The sequence below is a fragment of the Etheostoma cragini genome, chromosome 14 (genome assembly GCF_013103735.1).
Source record: "Etheostoma cragini isolate CJK2018 chromosome 14, CSU_Ecrag_1.0, whole genome shotgun sequence".
Lineage (NCBI taxonomy): Eukaryota > Metazoa > Chordata > Actinopteri > Perciformes > Percidae > Etheostoma > Etheostoma cragini.
Genome location: NC_048420.1, coordinates 6,811,063 through 6,832,555, shown reverse-complemented (window position 1 = coordinate 6,832,555; position 21,493 = coordinate 6,811,063). Strand labels below are relative to the sequence as shown.

The window sequence follows — 21,493 nt, the reverse complement described above, 5'->3', positions numbered from 1 at the left end:
TTTGATTGTTAGCAGCAACCCTCATCCAAATGCAGATAAAAAGAAGACACAGGGGGAGTCGGATGGTGATTATTGCTCACACATTGACAAAACTCATGTGTTGACAGTATCAGTATCAGTTAAAGGTATAATTTCCCTTTATGAAAAACAAAGCACAAATCCACAGCAACAAAACCCCGGGGAGAGTGGCTATGTGTTGTATGTGCACATGAATGACATTTATTCATAATCATTAACCCTGTAGCAACGTGTCTAGCACATAATTGACGGTGTAAATGGCACTGTTGTCAGTGTTTATTCATGTTTGAAGCCCTGCGTAGAATATCCACGAGTAAAACGTAATGAATCTGTCTTGTTCCCCCTATTAGCTCACACAAGGAAGATCCACTTGGTTGCGTTTCTTACACAAACACGTGCATACACAGTCACATACACACACACACATTGCATTCCCACATGTAAACATGCAGAAATGCATACCGCATTGCACCTCCTGTTTAAATTCCATAAAGGGTTGTGAGTGTGACAGATATAAGAACAGCATACTACAGCCCTCTCTGGCCAAACACTCTGCATATCGTCAGGTCTAGAGCCGAATGGCTTAAGCACCCACTCTGGGACTGGCCTTTTCCCTCCAATTAGGCTTAGTTATTTTAGACATCTGCCAAAAAGAGCAGCAGCCGAGCCCATATTTCACACTGTATAAGAGCTTGACTGGTTGCCTAGATGATTTGCTTGAAGACTGTCTGGGTTTATGGTGGTTATAAAGAATAAAAGTCAGCTCAAAGAGTCGGAGCCTCGTCACAAGTGGATACTTCGATTGGTTAAGACACTTCATTATGAATTTGGTCCTAAATTGTATTGCCTAAAACAAATGTATTGCCTGTGATTACAAGACAAACCTACTCAGGTGTTAGAACCATATTTATCACATAGTCATCACTTTAACTTAAATGTGGGGACTGTTTCAAGATGTTTGCCTCAACCTTCTTAGATGGATGAGCTTAGAGTTTGGGAAAGGTTATAATCATGGCTATGCAAGACAGGAACATGACTACGCATTTTCTATTGAAGTGTGCATGCATATGATGGAACATCCTGCCAAGAGAGGGCAGGCATGGTGATGAGAGATCATGATCATCTCTTACACACACACACACACACACACACACACACACACACACACACACACACACACACACCTTTAAAGACTGTATAGAGATGAGATTTGGCTGTCGGCCAGCGGAGGATATTACAGCCATAATTCATTACTCGATGGCCCAGGCTGAACTCAGATTTTACGGGCAGGAATGAATAGTAAAATAAAAAAAAGAAATTGTGACTTACAAATAGCAAAGAGGCTTCAGTAAAAAGATGGTGGATATATATTGGAGAAAAAGTAAAATGATATGATGGTATGAGGGAGAAACTACAGTAAAAAAATCATACGGAAATAATGAGAAATTGAATGAAAACAAGGCTGTAGCAAGGAAACACACACTTGAACCCAAGAGTCAGGAGGAAAATCAAGAATAAAATAGAATATTGCGATATTAATATTAATTTAGATATTTTTAAACATGTGGAATTCCAAAAGTTATGGGAAAACGCATCATAATAGATTCATGACAAATTAAACAAGTTTTCTCAGAACACAAGGTTTATTTCAACGAACTGTCTTACTGGACTGGGACAACATGAATAAATAACTAACGACCGTGTCTACAGAACAGAACATGTTGTACTGGTTGGACAGTATAAAAATAACAAGTTCCCCTGGAAGGTAAAGACAACAAAAGGACAACTTTTCTTTCTCTTCTCTGATTCGTTCCGTTTTGTTGTCTCTGTTGAAATATGCACTCATGTGGTACGCTCCATTGAGTTTGTCACGTAGTGGACCCGTGTGCTGACGTGCACTTATATGTGCAAATGGCCCGGTAACTGGCCAATGAAACGAGATCATTGTAGCATTTCAAGCGGGCTGTAAATCAAACACACCTAAGCCACATTGCCAACGGACGGGACGCAGTGCTCCACATAATAAACAAAATATTGCGTACTTACTTTCGACATATATTGCATGAACGATATTGAGTTGATATATCTTGCACCCCTAGTTAGAAGGTGAATAAAAAGAGAAAATTGAGACTGATAACTCTTTGGCCCAACACAGCAAGTGTCCTTTATTTACGAGGCCAGGACTGGGTCTTAAATGAGCTCCGGACGTTTTTCCCCAAGTTCCTTTCATTAGGCATATTAATCCTACTATTAACAATGCAGAGGATCCCCTTCTCCTTGAAACCCATACATACACATGCATAAACCCAAACACAGAAACATTTTACAGTTAATGAACATACCTACAAAATGGTTAGGCTAGCAGCTGACTGCTGTATGCTTTGATCGACTCGAGCTGTGTTTTTACATTTCAGCCTTCGATAAAATGTGAATTATGCTCTCATTGAACACTGTGTTAGTCAAACGGATTACAGTTTTGTTTTTAATGATTCCAATGTCGGAACTAATTCCTACTAAGGCTTAGTATACAGCCCATTCTTCTAACTGTAATCCATACGTACTGTGCTCCATTTTCTTGTAAGCGGGGCTCATAGACGCCACATCGACACTGGCATTTACCAATTACACATTGTTCCCACATAGTTGTCCTTTATTACCAAAGTGGTCTTGGTATATGGTTTTTTGACAGGCACAGATCTTTAAGACTCAGCGGCCTTATGCATATAAGCTTTGTATCTCATTAAATTGACATTTTCCGTTACACTACTGAATTGGATCAACAGCTCAAAAGCATGCCAGGAGGAACCCAAAATAGGGTGTCATTCACTGAAAAGAGACAAAAAGGATCCATCACAACAGTTTTGATCATAATCATAACTGACATTTATGAATCATTATGTACTAGGAAAGAGAGCAACCATCTGTACCCGGGAATGGAAGCTACAAACGTGTTTAATGTGGGTTTGTTTTACATTCTGCTTATGAGAGGGTGTCAATCAAAGTTCCGAAAAAGCAAAAGGGATGTTGGTCGGCCTGTCGGAGATCGGCCTTCATGAGCATGCTCCAGTCGTGTCATTAGTTTCCTTAGATGACCCTCAGATGAATATGAGTTGGAGGGCAATGAGACAGCCAACAAAGCTAAAAAGAAACAGGGATGGTTGAGTGGGCAGGAAAAGAAAAATCTCTTTCAGCACCACGTCTCCAGAACTGAAGTGCATTTGGTGTTCTTTAAGGGCTTCTCATAAATATGTGATGATTAAATCCACAAAGCCCACACTAGACAAAAATAAAAAGGTAAAGTTAGGGAACACAAGGGAGAGAGACAGGGAGACGTTTCCTGACAGAGCTGGAGGAAGAGAGGGGGGGCGAGGGAGTGACAGACATTAGCACAGTTATCTGGACAATGGCTATCTAGTCAGCAGTTGAATTGGTATTTAATTCAGTAATTCCCTGTATTTTCCGTCTGATGTAGCCTTTCCCACAGTCCAATCCCATTAGCTCAAGTACCTCTTTATCGACCCCTAGTGTTATGTTCCAAATACATTCTTATCAATGGAATATAAATTAGATGCTAACACTATTTGCCCTAACACTATCAACTAGAGTAGGCTACTTTATAAAAAGTATTTTCATACTAATACATCAAAGTAAATTGATTTGCTTAAGTTTGCACTTGGAGAGAATAGCTGTTTCAACCAGTTAGCCGCTACTTTGAGTTATCTTTTACTATTTCAACTGCTTATGCTAATTATTTCAAATGTTTATCCTTTGCTTTAAGCTAGTTTAGCAATAAGACTGCTAATTTATTACTTTTGGCTAACTATTTCAACTTCTCTGCTTGCTTGCTTGCTAGCTAGTTTTCACATGCTCTCAATTATCAATTGTTGTTAATGCAAATGTATGTGTTTTATTGTCCTCTTCAACACAAATATGTCAATTTACAAATGAAAATAAAATCTTAATTTCCATTTGTTGTTGTTGAGTTAATGAGCTGGGCTTTCCATTTAGCTACCCAGTGTCATCTGCAGAAGGACCAGTTCCCCTGGAAGGTAAAGACTGATCTATTGTAAGCTATGCCTATTATTTATTCAGCTTTTATAACTATTTTATCTGTGTATGCTACAGTTCTTCAACTGTTAACCCATTACTGTGCGTGTAGCTAATTAACTATTTCCACTGCAAAAGTTAACTTTTTTACAACAATGAATCTTTTACCTTTAACTAGTTACCTATTTCAAATGTCCATCCATTACTTTCAGCTACTTCACGTGTGTGGACATGTTGTTTCCCCAACTTTCACATGGAAGTACAGGAGTTTGGCGACCACGACAACGAGTCTACAGTATGTGTGTGTTTGCGGGCTCACAGGCTTTTCAAAGACCGACAGCTTGTAGCTTTTGCAGCAGGTTTGTAAAGTAAAAAAATACATGAACAAAACCTGAAAACTATTTTCTGCCAGGTAAGACAAAACAAGGAAATCAAACATCTAACGTCACCAATCTTCAGAAATTCTGAGTGTACAGCGTAGGATGAGATCCAGGAGGCGACACGAGTAAGAGTGATAGGAATGGACATCTATACACAGAGGTACGCGTATGAAGACAGAGGAGAGGCTTTAGATGTTGATAAAAGAGCAAAAGCATCCCTACATGTACTATACGCTCACATCATGTTGGCCTGTTGGCTGAGTCCTGTATAAATGGCTGAGTTGAGTGTGTGTATGTGTGTTTGCTCAGTGTACTGTGATGGAACCTGCTGTTCTAATGAAACACTACGACTCCTCGCATTTTCCCTAAACTAACGGGACCTAAGCGAGCACAAAGGCATTAAAACACAGTAAAGGAAGCAGGCAACAAAACAGAGGGAAATCAAAGACATCTGAACAGCGTTGAAGCAGAGTGACCTCCTCTGGTCACCAAAAAACTAACACAATCATTCTGTGTACCTCTTACTCTACGCCCAGATAATGATGTACCTTTATCCCCACCGAGGGAGAGGATGATATAAAAGTCGAGGGGACTGAGGAAACACTCAATGAACACAACAAAAAGAAAGTGCTCATGGGAGATGCAAATATATTTTGCACACTACAGCTGAAGTGTGGCGTTGGAAATAATGGAAACCGAAGAGAAAACACAGATGGTATAGGGATGAAAATGGACACTTATGGGCATCTGACAGACAAAACTGGTGGAGGAAATCGGACATGACCGAGGGGCTGAGATGCAGCTGGTTGTTGATGTTTTTTTGGGGCGTTACAAGACACCTCAAACTGTTCCCTTTATTGGCCACATGAGGTGTTAACGGGGGATATGAAGGAAAGGTGAGATGGAGGAGATGCATCGCATCACGAGCAAGTCCAGTAAGCTTTGCTGGCTTCCACTAAGCGCGCTACACTGATGGATCTGTTAACACCTTATTGCGGTGTAGCATAGCAAAGCCCTCTCACTGATTTTAGCCCCGGCTAATCTTTCTCACACAGACAAGGCAGACCGGGTGGATGTATCATGTAATCATCCCATCATGGCTAACCATGGTCAGGAACCAGGGGCAAGAAAAAGAAAAAGTGCTAGAAAGAAAAATAAGTATCGATTTGATCAGATAAAGTGTACCGCTGTGAGCAGGTGTGGTCATGCTCAGCCTAACACCCTGAAATAGAATGCAAAGGAGGAGGGAGTCGGTGTGGGTGGAGTGTTTAGAAGACAGAAAGCAGAATGAAGAGGGGAAGCAGCATTTGGAGGAAAGATGTTGTTGCTGGTAAAACACTTTAGAACCGTGAAGGCAGAGTTGGAACAACTAAGGACATTTTCTCATGCAATGTCCTGCTTCTTAATATTTAAACATGACATCATTTCAGAGACAACTATATCTCACTGCACTACCTTTTTGTCAGCTAAATCAGGATTAAGTAGTAAAATGATAATGATTTAACGTGTAAACAGAAACTTTCATTTCCACAAACTACAAATTTACAATTACCTTAAACAGTAATGTAATAGTAGACTAATAATGAGAGCAGGATATGGTGTACTGCAACATAAATTGTGATACATAGTTAAAAGTATATTTAGCTGTTAATTTGTTGGCAAATACAAAATATAAAAAAACAATATATGTGTAACCGGTCTGGCCTCAGTACCAGTTACCCGCATTGTGTCTAACAAGTGAAGCAGACGACTGGAGACTCAGACCTTGGCACAGGACATTTATTGCAATTCAGTGTTTTAGGGAAAGAAAACACAGCGTTGGTCATACGGCCTCAACACACGCCTGCAACACAAGGAAGGGAAGAGAGTCTGCAAGAGTCCCTATAATCAGCGGTGGGTGAGCTGGAAAGAGCTTGCTTTCTCTGCAGCCAATCAGAAGGACCCTCCAGTTTACTCAAGATTAGATAGGCCAATGGGAAAGACTGGAACAGCACCGTACAGCAGATCCAGATCCAGAGACCTCAGCGCACGACAGGTAAAGAGGGCCCTTTATTACATAAAGAGCAAACAAAACAAAAAAAGAGTATACAGTAAAATGAGGGATATTTGGTGGAATACAAACATTTTTGCATACCTGCTACATATAAAAGATTTGAAAACAGGACCTGTACTTGTAATGAGGCATTTTTACATTGTTGCATTATATGTTCTGTAGGTGTAGGGTGTCCTGTTTCATTGTCTCGGTGGTACATTAGAGAGAGAGAACATCATGTGGCTCAGTTATGTTGTGACATCTTTCCAGATCCATATCCTTGTCATTCTTTTGCTGAGCTGTGATGTTGACATTTTATTTCTTATAGTATTTGCTTTCATTTCTTTTGGCCATAAAAACACTCTCCTCACCAAGTCATTGCATTGATCTGGGGACACTGCAATGGGGAAAGTGACATGAGGAGTCAGGTTGTTATCTCCACAGCGCTGTGTCCTTGCTAGACAAAGGCCTGGGAGCACCATCATCATTCTAAAAGGGAAACAAATGCCCCGGCTTGTTTGTATTTCTTTAAACCAATAGTATTCGCTTTGGCTAGATGCAGCAACGGTGCTCTTACAGTGCATTGAAGAATCTGATACTTGCAGTGCGTGCGTGCGTGCGTGCGTGCGTGCGTGTGTGTGTTAGAGCTGTCTCCCTCTGGCGATTTGACAGCCATACAACTAATTGTAATTGCATGCGCCACTCAATTCAGTAAGGGGTTAATAATGCCAGTAGCTTGTTATTCCTGCAGTCACCTTCTGCTGTCCAGCTCTGACAGTGGCACTCACACCAGACGGCTTTCAGCATGTACAGTACAAACACACACACACACACACACACACAATGCTGTAATTGTGTGAAGGAGTGTAGACAGAAGGGGAAAGAAGCAGACAAAGTCCTATCACTATCACTGCACTGCCAGGTGCTTGTATGCACGTTCTGTAGGCAAATCCACAGTCACACACACACACACACACACACACACACACACACACACACACACACACACACACACACACACACACACACACACACACACACACACACACACACACACACACACACACACACACACACACACACACCATAGCTCAATAGGTACTTACAGCCATTTAACCTTGCCTTAAAAAGGAGACTGAGGACCACATATTGAGTGTAGTCAATCAGCATTAGTGTGGAGGTCTATACACTTCATACTTTACCTCCCAAATACAGTATTTACAGCAGGAGAACCTTCTATAGGTCAAATGTCTTTTAGGATATTCTTCCAGTAGCACATCCTTCATAGCAATTAATATTTCATATAGTTGACATAATCCCAAATAACCTGGAAAGCCTTAATGGCAGAGCCAAGCATTGGAATCAGAAATATATTTAGTAGAGGCAAAAGTCCCAATAGCTACATTCTTATCATAGCTTAAGCTCTATGGGATTAAAACCACATTTATATCAGGGCTTAACACACCATCAGGTACTATAATACACCAATAATCATACCGGCCATCAAATCTGTCGAGGAAGTGCAGCATGACTCAGTTGGGGCTGAGATCCTTGATGATATAACTTCGAGAGATAGAGATTATATACTGGGTTGTATGATATTTATTGAGTTGTGAAATAAGTGTTTCAGAAAGTAAAGATATTTCATGACCCTATAACGTCAATATTATTCAACAGGTAAAAACTGCTGTCAATTAAGCATGCTTTCCTAATGAGTGAAAGCATGGCCGTGCTGAATATGTTGTGAGTTGATTTTACAAAACGTGCAAAGCAACATTTAGTAAATGAGATCAGATCCAACGGGGGGGGGGGACAATCATAACAACGTCCCCCCCCCCCATTTTAACAAGATACTTTGTTTTTGAACATGCAGGGTTGAGAGTGAGACCTGCTCTACTTCCAAAAGGATACACACATGCACAAACCCTCTTCATTAAGAGACCCACTATCCCCGCTCCCAAGTGATTGTGAGAGATTGGCAGCATTTAATTACACGCCGAGGCGTGCCCTTTCTTGTAGGTAGTCCAGTAGGGTGCTATTCCACCAGAAGCACTGTACTGAATCTCTCCAGTCTCTGGCATGCTAGATTTAGAATCACCAGCTAAATTGGGTCTGGGAGAAAGGTGCTGATGGTGTGCTGAGAGGAGATTGGGCTGCTATGATACTGGAACCGCAGTTTAAACGCTGTCAGCCTGCAGGCAATAAAACCTATCAAAGCATCACCAGGGATTTTCTTCTTCACAAGAGCTCGTATAGAGAAAGTCATATGGGACTAATGGCTGGTGTTAATGTTCACGTGTAGTGACCGACTGCGAGGGTACTAAAAAGCTCCATATGTATCTAAGAAGAGCTTATGTTTGAGATTATGCTGGTAAATCGGATATATTTGTGCACACAGATAGGGTTAAAACGTCTTACTGTCAAGATAAAAATGGTTATTTAATATGAGAATACTAAGCACCTAAAGTTGATGGATCCGTCCTGTTTAATCTGTATTTTTTTGTGGATTTACACTTCTACCCTGTCCGTTTGGATCACAGTCACCATTTGCCGTTCACTGTCCAAATCAGCGGGTTATATTAATTGCCTCAGCGAGTCCCAACCAGCAAGAAGAATGACATAGCAACAGGGAGCTCCTCTGGAGAAAAGCATAGCTCAGGAAGTATTCTCAGATAAGAGCATCTGCCGTAATTGTAATAGGACAAGATTGGATGTGTCACGTGTCACGCTGTGTGTATGTGTCGCTGCTGAGTGGGAAGCATGGCATGTGTGTGTGACCTTGCACAGAGTGCAAGGCTCAGAAGAAAAGATGCAGGGAACAGGCATGCAGTTATGTTCCTGCAGAGACAGGGTGCCACTGTGGAGTTGTTATCAGTTCGGCATGTAAAGCCGGAGCTTTTAAAAAACGGTTTAAACACCAGTGAGCAGATGTGATGTTAAATCCGATAAGCGGCAGCCAATGCTGTGATATGCACTCTAGATATCAAAATCTATGCGTGTGCACCAAAATGTATTGGAAAAATGAGTGTAACATTTGCAGCGGATAGCTACTGACACAAACGGAAAACCTCAAAGTACAACAAAGGTTAAGCACAGTTTGGATATTAAATAAAAAAGAATGAATGTATTACTGATTCAATTCTAGTCGTTTAGGCATATGCTGTTTAAGAAGATGCGTTATGATGCTGCATCGGGGCTTCACTGGAGATTATGCATTAACAAAGATCAGGGCTGGGTCAATCATCTTCGATGCCCAGAATAGCTCACTCTTACGGACATACAATGTTTCTGCCAGACCCAGAGGTAGCTCATTAAAATTTGAGCAGAGGAACACCGACTGATTAACATCTTAAATAGCACTGTATGGCCATGTCAGAGTCCCTGTGGGCACTAGCTAATTTTGGCCAAGCAGTACACTATGTCACAAAGCTTTAGCTTTACACTTAAACCATTTAATTTACACCCTCTATTTACTGCAAACCAAAACACCTTCGTGTAAGCAGAGTACACCCACGGGAGTGGTTTCAGCCCAGACCAAATAAGATGAAACAGATCAGAGCGCCAGCTATCATATTAGGTGCTCTTACTTTCTATAAGCCGAAATAGCCACAAGTGGGGATGTTGTTACGGCTTAGTTTATCTGTGAGAAACTTACATGCTTTAAGATGGTCCCAGAAATCCCGCCTGCCAGGCAGCATTGCATGAGATCTTACAAAATGAGATGATTCATAATATATAGCTACATGTTTGATCAGTATAAGCATTGTAATTAGCTGTGGCTACATCTACCCACTTACGTACTTTCACATACCCAGTAGAATAATATTTACCCCTGAAAGAAATAAAGTCTGTAAATGTCTTTATTTTACAGCAATTGTGTGATAACCATTTAGTCTATCAACATATGCATACAACAGTTCATATATCTTGCAGAAAGTTATGCTCAATCAAAGGCAACAATACTCCTTGGTTATATACAAAGTAGTGCATTACTTTTCACTAGTATATTGGAAGTACGCACAGTGAACGAGAACAGCGTGAATATTTATCTACCAATTTCCACAGATGATACAAACGAAATGTTTGTTTCAATATGTATTATCTCCTAAAATCTCAGATTGACATTTTTTACATTTCTGTTTATATATGCAAAAAACAAGTGGTAGGCATATTACTTCACTTTGAACAAAGCCAGGCTGGTCAGTTGCCCTGCCTATGATTTAAGAAAAATTAAGCTGAGTTCAGCCCAACTCCAACTCTGCATAAATGCCATGAGGTTGATATTGATATTTTCTACTCCCTTTTAAAGAGAAAGCTAATTAGGTATTTTGAAAACTTTTGAGCTACTCCTTTAACCTACCATACTTATTCAGTGTCAAAACTACAGTGCATTTCTGGAGCAGCTGTTCAAAATGCAGATTACTTGCGCATATTAAAAGTAAAGTTTTCTCTCATGTAATAATGCTGTGAAGTGTGTTATGCTGGCCACATTCAGGGTTTTCTGTGTGTTCACACATGGATTCTGTACGGGCTTCTTTCTGCCACCTTGAGACACACACAGCATGTAGATTGTACCGATAAAACATATTGATGAATAAAGATTGATGTCTCTGTGCAGTGTGTGGGAGCATGGGTTACTTCATAGGGGCCCAGCGGCCTCTCACTCCAAGTGTAATCACAATTTTGGCCTCTGCAACACTCTAATTTCATCTACCTGTCTAATTGATGTGATGGTAGTGGGGGGGGGCACATGATGACACGGCCTCTGGTCGCGACGTCACATTTGGGGGTGGTAAATTACACAAGGAATCTGTAAACGGACTGCAGTCATACTAACTGCCACAGTAACTCATTTATAGACAATTAAAGTTGGAAGGCGTAACCCGATTCGCTTGCAGATTTTTTTGTGCTCAGTTGAGATGGTAAATTATTAACACATGAAGGTCCTTATGAATAATGGTCCTTTGGCCACATGGGCCATGGCGCCATAACCATGTCCATGAAAATTGGTAAACATATCTTAAGCACTTGCTTCAGAAAAATGGACCCAACACTGGGCCCATTATTAGAAAATCCAGATATTATTATTAAAAAGGGACACCAAAGCAAATTAAATTTTGCCGGAAAGGAAGACGTAACACCTGAATAAATAAAATTCTCCATAAAATTCCATTAAATTTCAGCCCAAATAATCCCATGGTTTGTGAGCAGAGCGGAATAGCAGCAGTTCCTCCCTGCTCAAAACATTCTGTTTTCACTATCTTCCCAGCTGCTGTTGGTTTATAGTAGCTGCTCCCCAAATGCTCTCCAGTCATGCTAGGAGAAAACCTGCTCCAGTCCTGCGCCATGGCAAATGTGATGAATTCTGCCCTTCAGATGTATTATACAGCACAGTAAAAACACACACATTTGTTGCATGTGGCAAAAACAGACAAAGATGTGTCAAAAGGTTTGAAAATCTCTTAACTCCAGCACATTAGCGCCGTTACCCCCAAGCTAAAATAAAGAAGTGTGTGACTCCACCTGATAAATCTACGCAGACTGCTACAATGATGATGGTCCAAAGGGAAAAACTGTTACACACTCAGACACACTTCACAAATACAGACACTTTGTGTTGTTAAAACCCTAAGCAAATTTTGGCACCGCCATTCACGGATGCATGCACTTGATGTCAGTGGCCAAGAGACTGCAAATGCACAAGAGCAATCAAATGCACTTAGATGGAGCAAGAGAGAAAACCAACACCACGAATTGAAAAAAAAAAAAAGGTACTCCACAAAAGTCCACGTTACTCCACTTGCTGCCACTCTGCAACACTTACGTACCCTGCGAGGTCCAAGCTACTATACGCGTTGAAAATGGAAGTTCTGCTTAAGCACCGTTGATAGAAGTAGGCATGTTCCATTACATGTACTTTGTGCATATACATTATTTTTTTTCCGAAGTCTACTCTGTAGAAGTTCTTCCAGACTGTGTACCGTTAACGCTACCAATGAAGTACTCTGGGCTGTAATGGATGGAGTCAACCAATTCTGGCAGTGGAAATGGATTTGTACATAACCTCAGAAGCAACGCAGCAGGATTTTCTACGTATAACACTCAATTGTCAAACCTGATGCCTAATTATTTAAGCTCTTTAAATCTCAGAAAGAAATATATGAGGCCGAATAAAAAGTGAACTGTAAGCAGTCATGGTTAATTAAAGTCAGATCTGTAGCTGGTAACACTTTACAATAAAAGGTACACAAAAAAAAGGTGTGATTAGTTACTGTTTTTGAAAGAGTAACTAATAGTGGCCATTTTTTAAAAGGGTAGTTAATGTTTTCCAGAAGGGTAGTTACCCTTTTTCAGAAAGGTAATGCATGATTAGTTGCTCTTTTTCAGAAGGGTAGTTACACTTTTTGAAAAAGGATAACTACCCATTTGTCAGCCGACCCTTTTTCAAAAGGGTAACTAGTTGTTTGTTACTCTTCTGAAAAAAGATTAACGACCCTTTTGAAAAAGGGTAGTTACTGTTTTCCAGAAGAGTAGTTACCCTTTTGAAAAATTAGTAACTAATCCTTAAAAAGGGTTCTAATCATTTGTTAACCTTTTATAGACTAACTAATCATACACTTCCCTTTTTGTGTGCCCTATTGTAAAGTGTTCCCATGTAGCCTTACCTCAATAGTAGCCATATTTGATTTTGGAGTGACTATACTTGTTAGTATAAATCTCCTATACAAAGACAAGAATTACATTTGACAATGGGCATTGCATAGTCTGCTGTGGCTCGAGTAGGAGCTGTGCAGAAATCTGATAAATTGCCTAAAGTGATGCCACTCGAGTCAGTGTCAGTTGGGGCTGAAGACTACGAGCTTGAAAATAAATCCACACGCCTGGAAAAAATCCAGGCGTGTGGAGTTAGAAAGAAATGAGTTTACCAGACCTCTGCAGCCGGCTCCTCATTTCTGGTTGAGGTAAGCGGCTTGAGGCTACATAAGTTTCTATTAGCGCAACACACTGAACAGGTGGTCGAATGGAGCAGAATGTGTGGAATACAAAACGCAGACTTCTCTTTATTGATCCTTATGGGATGACTCTCACAGGGAAATTGAATTTCCAGCAGCTTACAAGACATTTGAATAGAGAATAAGGATAAAAAAATAACAAAAACAAACTTTCAGCAATAAAATTATTTTTAGCATAAATAAAACAAAATAAATGAGAAAGTTAAGAGCAGTTTGGGTCCCGGTATGTATGCAAAGTATATTGTTAATTAAGTAATTGCACATTGAAAGAATGGCGACCACTCCTTTCCTTCCGTCCTCCCTGTTCTGTTGTGTACTCTTTACTATATCCCCCCCCCCGCCCCGAGTGAAGAGTTGTAGAGTACGATGGCATGAGGGACAAAGGAGTTCTCGAGTCTGTTGGTCCTACACTTGAAAAGTACGATATCTCAGTTTCTGAGTTTCTTTGTGTGAGTCTGACACTGTTACAGGAGGGCAGTGCATAATTTGTGGAGTTCTTCTTCTTTAAAAAAATGCCGACACTGTTTTTCTTTCTTGACCTCCTACATCGACTCTACTTTACTCCTTAAATGGGTCTGTTTAACAGTAGCAACAATTACCTCATTAATATATGCAGACTTTTATCCAGAGTGGAGAGGAACATTTGCATGCAACTTTCTTAATGCAGTCCAAAGCAATTAAAGTAGGACCTGCGAACATCTCTCTCACGTGTTTACTTACTCTGTGTGTAATGCTTGTAGTTCAAAATGAATTAGGTATTACACCAAAGCATATTTTCTTCGGAGTGCCACCAAATATACATAAACTCCCCCCAGAAACACACAATCACTCTACAGTAATCTCAAGCCCTCCATTTTTAACAGAATCAGGGATTATATGCACCACTGGGATTTGGTTGATCCTCTCCATAGAAACTCTTCACTGTCACATGGACACACCTGCCACACTGTGATTCTACCCAGCATGCCTCTGGGCTGGAATTCCACCTGTCCACTTTGTTTAATGTAGAATACACAAGACACAGCTTTGACTGGACCTGGGGGGGTGGGGGGGGGGAGGGGGGGAGATGCACACACATATGTAATGAAACATGAAATCTGGCAGCACGTTAAAAAAAAAAAAAAAAAAAATCACAGCATGTTACCACTGAATGCTTGCCAATTGTCTTAACCTTTATTCAAACAGGCAAGCAGATCACAATCCAAAGAACACACATTATGTAGAGCAACAGCCTGGGGAGTTGTTGAAGCCTATGCAACGTAATCTGACTTTCTCATAAATGTTCTCACTCTTTCACCAAAGACAAGCGTCTTTTGTGCTTCACCTAGCAAAGTATCGGGAAAGATAATGATGACTGCAAAAGTCAGGGCTTTCTATGATTGTTACTCCAATCTACCAAGAGGGAGGAGCAACATCAGGAACAGAAAGTGTGAAGAATTAATCAAACTGATTACTTACAGACTCACAATTGTAGTAACACAAATCCACAGTGTTGACCAAAAACATAAATAGAAACAGTGTAATGTCTTAGTTGCATAAACCTCATCTGGATGTTGCTGCTGTAATACAATTTTTTTTTTTTTTACCAAAATAAAACCCTGCAGTTGGGTCAACTGTTGTGATATCTCATTGTTTCCCACTAAAAGCACTTGGATGCACCAGACATCGTATTTACCAAGCCTGCACTGGCACTGGACACACACCCACATGCACACATCAGATCCCATTAGATCACACCCCACAGAAGTCCAGGCTTCTTCCATCTGCTCCGGCTGAGCACAGCATTCCACTTGTTGGCCCGCAAATACGAAGCGCCCCTCTATAAGGAGCCGTAATATGGGCCGATGGGTGTCACAGCAGGGCACTCCACTCATGACGAAGCCAATGTGCTACTACAGATGAGCCCCTCTGAAAGAGTTGAGCAGTGAAACTAGTCACCTGCTTGTGCCTGAGCAGCAAGGTGTAGCAACTATATATACATGTCTTGCTGTGGATGTTTGGAGTGTGGACATAACCCATTACCTAATAAGAGTGAGCACAAATAGAGAAAGTTTTTCAGATTCGTGTTGTTATGTCATGGCGACGGCAAGGATACAGATACCATGTACAGAGAGGCATAGAGATGGGATAGGAATGTAAGGTAAGACTTGTTTTGTTAGTTGCTAAAAAGCATCCAAAGAAAAAGCAATCATGAAAACATGTTAGCTTAGGCAAACCTCACGGGCCCTCCTGCACTGCACTATAAAATAGCAGCTTTAGATGCTCTGAATCAATACAATCTGCCAGCTTTTGCTCTTTCTTCATCCCCAAGGGCCACACATTATGAAAAACATTACATAAAAGGCAAATATTACAGCTGGGATGCAGTCAGTCACCAAACAGGAGCGTGTGCAAGCACACACAGAAATGCACAGATCCAAGCACACCGAGTAGCAATCTTAAATTGCTCATTCATTGCCTGGCAAACACTCTGTGTTCATCTTTGCACAAAGAGAGTTATAAACACAAAAAACTCATTGAATTAACGGTTCTCTATGGTTGTATTGTGGCGGTTTCTTATCCCTCACACAATCAATATTAATCAGAGATGTGAATTATTCCTGCAATTCTAAGCAATTAATTAGTTTTCTCTTCCCCCCCATCCTCCTGCAACCCAAGCCTATCTATTCCCAAGGAGGCCCATCCTTTCACTTTTCTTGCCAAAAGGCTTAATTAATTGTAGAGAGCAAGTGTATAGGGCCGGTGTTTTTGTTTCCTGTTGATTTTCCTTTAGCCTTAGCCTCGCCCAAGCCCAGTCACACTTATAGAGCGCCCCAAAACAAAATGGCACTAACTGCAAATATTGACACAGTCACCTGGGGGCCGTGCCAAATGAAAGCCGCCCCAGTGACAGGGGCATCTGTGACTCCAAGTGGAGCATGGCAGAGCATACAAAGTAGGATGACACCATGTATAACGCTTAGGAGGTCGAAAGTAGATACTTTGAACATCTTTCACTTCTTACTTCTCCAGATTTTTCTTCTCTATTAGGCAAGTTACGCATGCTGGTATATTCATCTCTTTTAACCTAAAAAAGTCCTCACATTTTATGAACCTTTTTTCTTTTTCTTGGCCCTCTAGCCCTTGCTAAGTGGCTGCCTTGGCCATTAATTGAGTTTCTAGATGTGGCAAAGAAAAGTCATAAGTCTTGTTTTTGGGTGCATGTTATTGGAACAAGGTCAACAGACCACTCTGACAATAGAAGATAGCCATACCCAACTTAAAGCAATCCATCAACCAAGGCATGATAAGTGTAGTGTACTCCTGGGTAATCCTATCTGGTCACTGACAACTTTAAAATGCCAGGATTGGATCACAGAAGTCATAAGGATAATATCTTAGGAAAACCGTAGAATAGGTTAATGGCTATGGAACAGAAGGAAGCAAGATAGGAGGAGAAGAAGAGAGCAGGAAGCTTGTTAGGTAAAGGCCAAGGAAGAGGAGGAAGTGTGTGTCAGAGGAACAATGGCCCAGCCAGGGCGCAGTGATCCAGGCAAGACCAAGCTGTTGCCTGGCCCCCCCCTCCATATACACTGTTTAAACAGCATGCATGCACGCACACACACACACACACACACACACATGGGCCATTAGCACTTTGGATACTGTATATTTTCCCTGTGTGTGTGTGTGTGTGTGTCCCTTTGCATATTTGCCCATTAGAGAAATAGAGATGTGTACTAGAGAGACATAGGTGAAGGAGAGATGTCTGTACAGTTTGTGTGTGTGTTTAAGAGAGAGATTAGTGCATGACGTGGGGGCTGATATTGATGATGTTATTAGTATTACATTTACAGGTCTTATAAAACTGCCACTGAACTGGCTGGTTTTCATACATCTTCAGCTGATATGTGTCACACTGTCATTTGCGTTGCATTTCCAGCAGCTGCTCAGATGATCATTCACTGACAGCGCAGTCATTACGTGCACTCTGATTTCTCTGACCCATTTAACCTTCCTGCTGTGCTTCGGTCGAATTTGACCAATCTAATAACTTAATTCTGTAATAAATGTGTTTTTTTTCTTATTTAATTTGCAATGGGATCTCCCCCAGACTTTATATTTAGGGATTTAAAAAGATGATATTGTTTTTAAGGGAGGAGTTTTTACAACCAGTTACAGCCACACATCAAAACAGTCAGATATCCCAATTCTCCCCAACAATTCCAACCCTTTACACCTGCATACACAAAAACATTGCATCCAACCCCAACATGACACCTTTCTACACTTATCAGCGTTTGCATTGCAGCTTTGTAGCAATAATGCGTCTCTATCTTGCCATTATTCTGCGGTGGTATCATCACAATAAGCAGAGAGATGACTGTAGCTTTGAATAAGGCACTTGATCTGATGGGGACATTTTGGCCTAGAATAACAAGGAGCTCCTTGTAAAAAGGATCTTGCTATAAGGAGCCAGAGAGATCTTTGGAGATGTCGACTGACACTGGCCTCTGCCAGATTGGCGAGGACCACAAAATTCCAGTGCCGAGGGATTTGATTTTGGAATAACTCCAGCTGGAAACAAAAAGAAAAGCCAAACTAAAAGAGCCAGCATCATGGGCCACAAAGGCAGCCATTATGTCCTTATGCAAGCTACATGCTATTACATACTGCTAATCACGTTCATTAAGTCTCACTCACACCCACAAACACACTTGTAGCTATACAGGCTGTTCTCATAAACCATGTATTACAGATATTTGTTGCTGTATGCACCACATTGGCTGCTCGTGTATAAGAGCACTTTGTGACATAAAACAGGGCTTTCAAGCAGGAGAGCAGAGTTCATGTCCCAGGGAAAACATACGATTTTCACTCAGAAAAAGTGTTGTGTCCGAAGAGTGTTGCTACCCGATGTGAGTCGGGTGCAGATGTGAGTTGTGCATGCGTCACTTTGCGACAATGAAAGATTTTGTGCAGATCCGTTATGCTGTTAGCCCCAGATGAGATTAATGACATACATTACAGGCAGTAGGTTCTTGTTAGCGTAAGGCATCCCATTTTTAATGGCCTGATGTCAGTTCTGGATTAGAGGATGAAGAAACCTACAAGAACCTGCTAACGAGAGACTTCTGCATTGTCAATTCAATAAAAACGGACCTACATAACATTAGTTAGTTCACTGCTGGCGTTTGGAGCTAACGTTAGCAATCAAACAATCATAGATAACTAAAACGTTTGCCAGATGTGGATATCTTGCTGTAAACTAATTACATCTGAGCATGAACTCACATCTGCACTGGATTCAAATCAGGTAGTGACAGGGAGGACTACTTAAGGGGACCTTTCTAATCTTTTTCTAATCTTACCATGTGGTTTTGGTGCCTAAACTTTACTGCCGTCGTCGCATGGTGGTCACCTTTTGTCGGCTAAACTTAACTGCAACTGCCTCTGAAACAACAGACCAGTCATGGGACTGGTTGTCACACGACCAACCGGCGCTCATAATTCCGTAGGATATCATTTGAATTGTTGTGCATAGGTTTTTGTGCTATATCATATGTACCCATTCATTAGATTGTACATGCAAACTGCTTATTCAACACTCTAAATAATGATATTTGACTTTCACTGTAATAATTTATAAATTCTAGACAGCATTTATACAAAACAAATGCTCATGTGTGTTTTCTTTATCAACAAAATCGCATTGGTCAAATGTAATTAGAAACAACACATGCGCAATTTGGAATACTCTTTGCTTGTATATTTACATTTTAGCGTGTACTCGACCCATCACTTAATTTTTTTAATTACATAAAAACATTTTCTAACTCACCTCCTATTACAAACTGGCCAAATAGTTTTGGTTTTATTGACCAGGTTATTAGTAACCCGTCTTTGAGATTCTGCTGCCATGACATATCCAATAGGCTTAACCAAATATTTGTTGTAGTGCTCACACTATTAAAAAAATGAAACTGCAAAAGATTTATTTTGGAAAGGTAGTCTGCCGTACTGAGGATAACCCACAGAACATGCTGTCAACAGTAACCCATATATTGTTTCTGTGAAAACAATATATATACAATAGCGGATCTGGGGCTGCTCCGGGTGTCCCCCTGGCATTCAAGCCGGTGGACAAGAATCCCATTGGCCAGTATTTTGCTTGGACCTATCACCCTCATATTTTCCTCACCGTCCTAGCTGACTATACACAGTATATATTATTGGTTCCGATCTTGGTGTCTGGGTCTTGGAGACACCAATGCCAAGCTCCGTCCACTCCAGTCAGCCTCACTAAGAGAGTTATTTAGTTTGATCAGTTGCCCATTCTTGCAGATAGATTCTGCTTTTGCATTGACTTGGGTGACCATTTTCTGCTGTGAGAAAATACAAATGTAATGTGTTTTCTGCACCGGGGTCCAGTTAAGCCCCCAAAACAAAACTCTAGAAATCCTGTCAAAATAAAACCAAAACTATCTAGCTTGATACGACTAGCAGTTATTAGAATCTTTTCTTATTTTAAACTGTTTGAAATGGGGTGAGTACACTTTTTATGCTCTAAATTAAACCAGGAAGTAGCAATCAGAGCAGGCGTAATGGTTCAGAACTCGTACTCTTGGAACATAAAGGTTCCAATGATGTTTTAAGCACCACAGAGGTTAACGCAGGTATGATTTCCATGGGTAATTATTGGGTGGAGAGTTGTGGCACACACTGCAAATTAGCCAAAATGAGTCTAAATTAGACGCTTTTCTCATTTTGAGGAAAAAATCCTCAGAACTTTATCTGAAACCATAAAAAAATAATAAATAAATTCAAACCAGTGCTGCATTGGGAACCAATGTTCTCTGAGCTCATTAGTCACTGCTTCACATGTTCTCAGAATAAACATAATACACATCCTTTAAATGGATCCTAATAATAAGCAGACGTTATGGTTCCAAATGATAATATATTAGACACTTTGCCACGTCTTTCCTGAACCCCCCTTTGTCCTCTACACAGCAGGGTTAAAAATGAGCCTTCTCTCACATCCAACACATCAGCCATGGGTTGCTCATCTCTGCTAAAAGGGGACATGGCCCTGCCGGCTCCATTAGTTCCGACAGCATCCCGGAGAAAAAAAACAAACAAGGTTATTCCCTGTGTTTAAAAAAAGAAGAGGCAATGTTATGGTTATTTGCCGCTCACATTCAGGGTGGAGGCAGGGATAAACAGAGCTCTCCGAAAGAAAAGGCAGTACAATATGCCTTCACAATTGTTTATACTGTGTAGTTTAGTTATGATCGTGTAAAAAAAGAAAACGTATACTTCCTTTAGAATATGAGTACACAGGTAAAATCTGACCTTTTTATCCGAATGGTGCCAAGAACCAAAGAGACAGGCACTGCCCATGAATCAGTGTCCCTGTGAATAGCCTCCACCAGTTCAGCCAAGGGCTGCTGTAGCAGAGTCTGGCTGACTTAGTGGTGGAATAAGTAGAATATTGTAGGAACTTGCTCAACATGCCACATATGGCTACTTGGGTAATACCATAATTGAGGTTGCTGCTGCCATGTGTGTTAAATCCTATCATAAAAGGGGCTTGATTGTAGTTTGTTTTGGAGGTGCGTGCGGAGAGAGCGCATTCACACTGCATGCTCAACAGATGGGTAGAAACGAGAGGGAGAGAGAGGATGCTGGAGGCTCCTTTGCACTCTCCTTGTTGCGTCCCGGGTGCTATTCCTGTTCAGCGTCACAGGAGCCACCTGCTCGCTACCGTGGGGTGTGTAAGGCCAACGTCTGAGGAACCGTTTTCTTAGACTCGATAAAAAAACAACAACAACGTACTATTCATTTTACTGAAAATAACACGGAATATGGAGGAAGCATGGGTACAGGAAGCGGCACTGCGGCAGACGCACGGCACAGTCCGAGGCGACCGCCAATAAATCGGACCTCAGCGCGTGACCAGGTAGCTTTCAAAGGGCTTTCTGTTGCGTGATGAGATGCCAGTACGGATGTAAGTCAAGCAC

At 41.0% G+C, this 21,493-nt stretch overlaps 1 protein-coding gene and 1 long non-coding RNA gene across 16 annotated transcripts in view; one reads left to right on the top strand and one right to left on the bottom strand.

The window, feature by feature from the left end:
• The window catches only part of adgrb2 (adhesion G protein-coupled receptor B2), a 215,220-nt gene that overhangs the window by 192,123 nt on the left and 1,604 nt on the right, over positions 1-21,493 (bottom strand). The gene's annotated exons all lie outside the window — the stretch shown is intronic.
• The window catches only part of LOC117956424, an 11,128-nt gene continuing 8,212 nt past the window's right edge, over positions 18,578-21,493 (top strand). The window contains exon 1 of the long non-coding RNA XR_004659265.1: positions 18,578-18,662. This is a non-coding gene — a long non-coding RNA (uncharacterized LOC117956424). The remainder of the gene's footprint in view (positions 18,663-21,493) is intronic.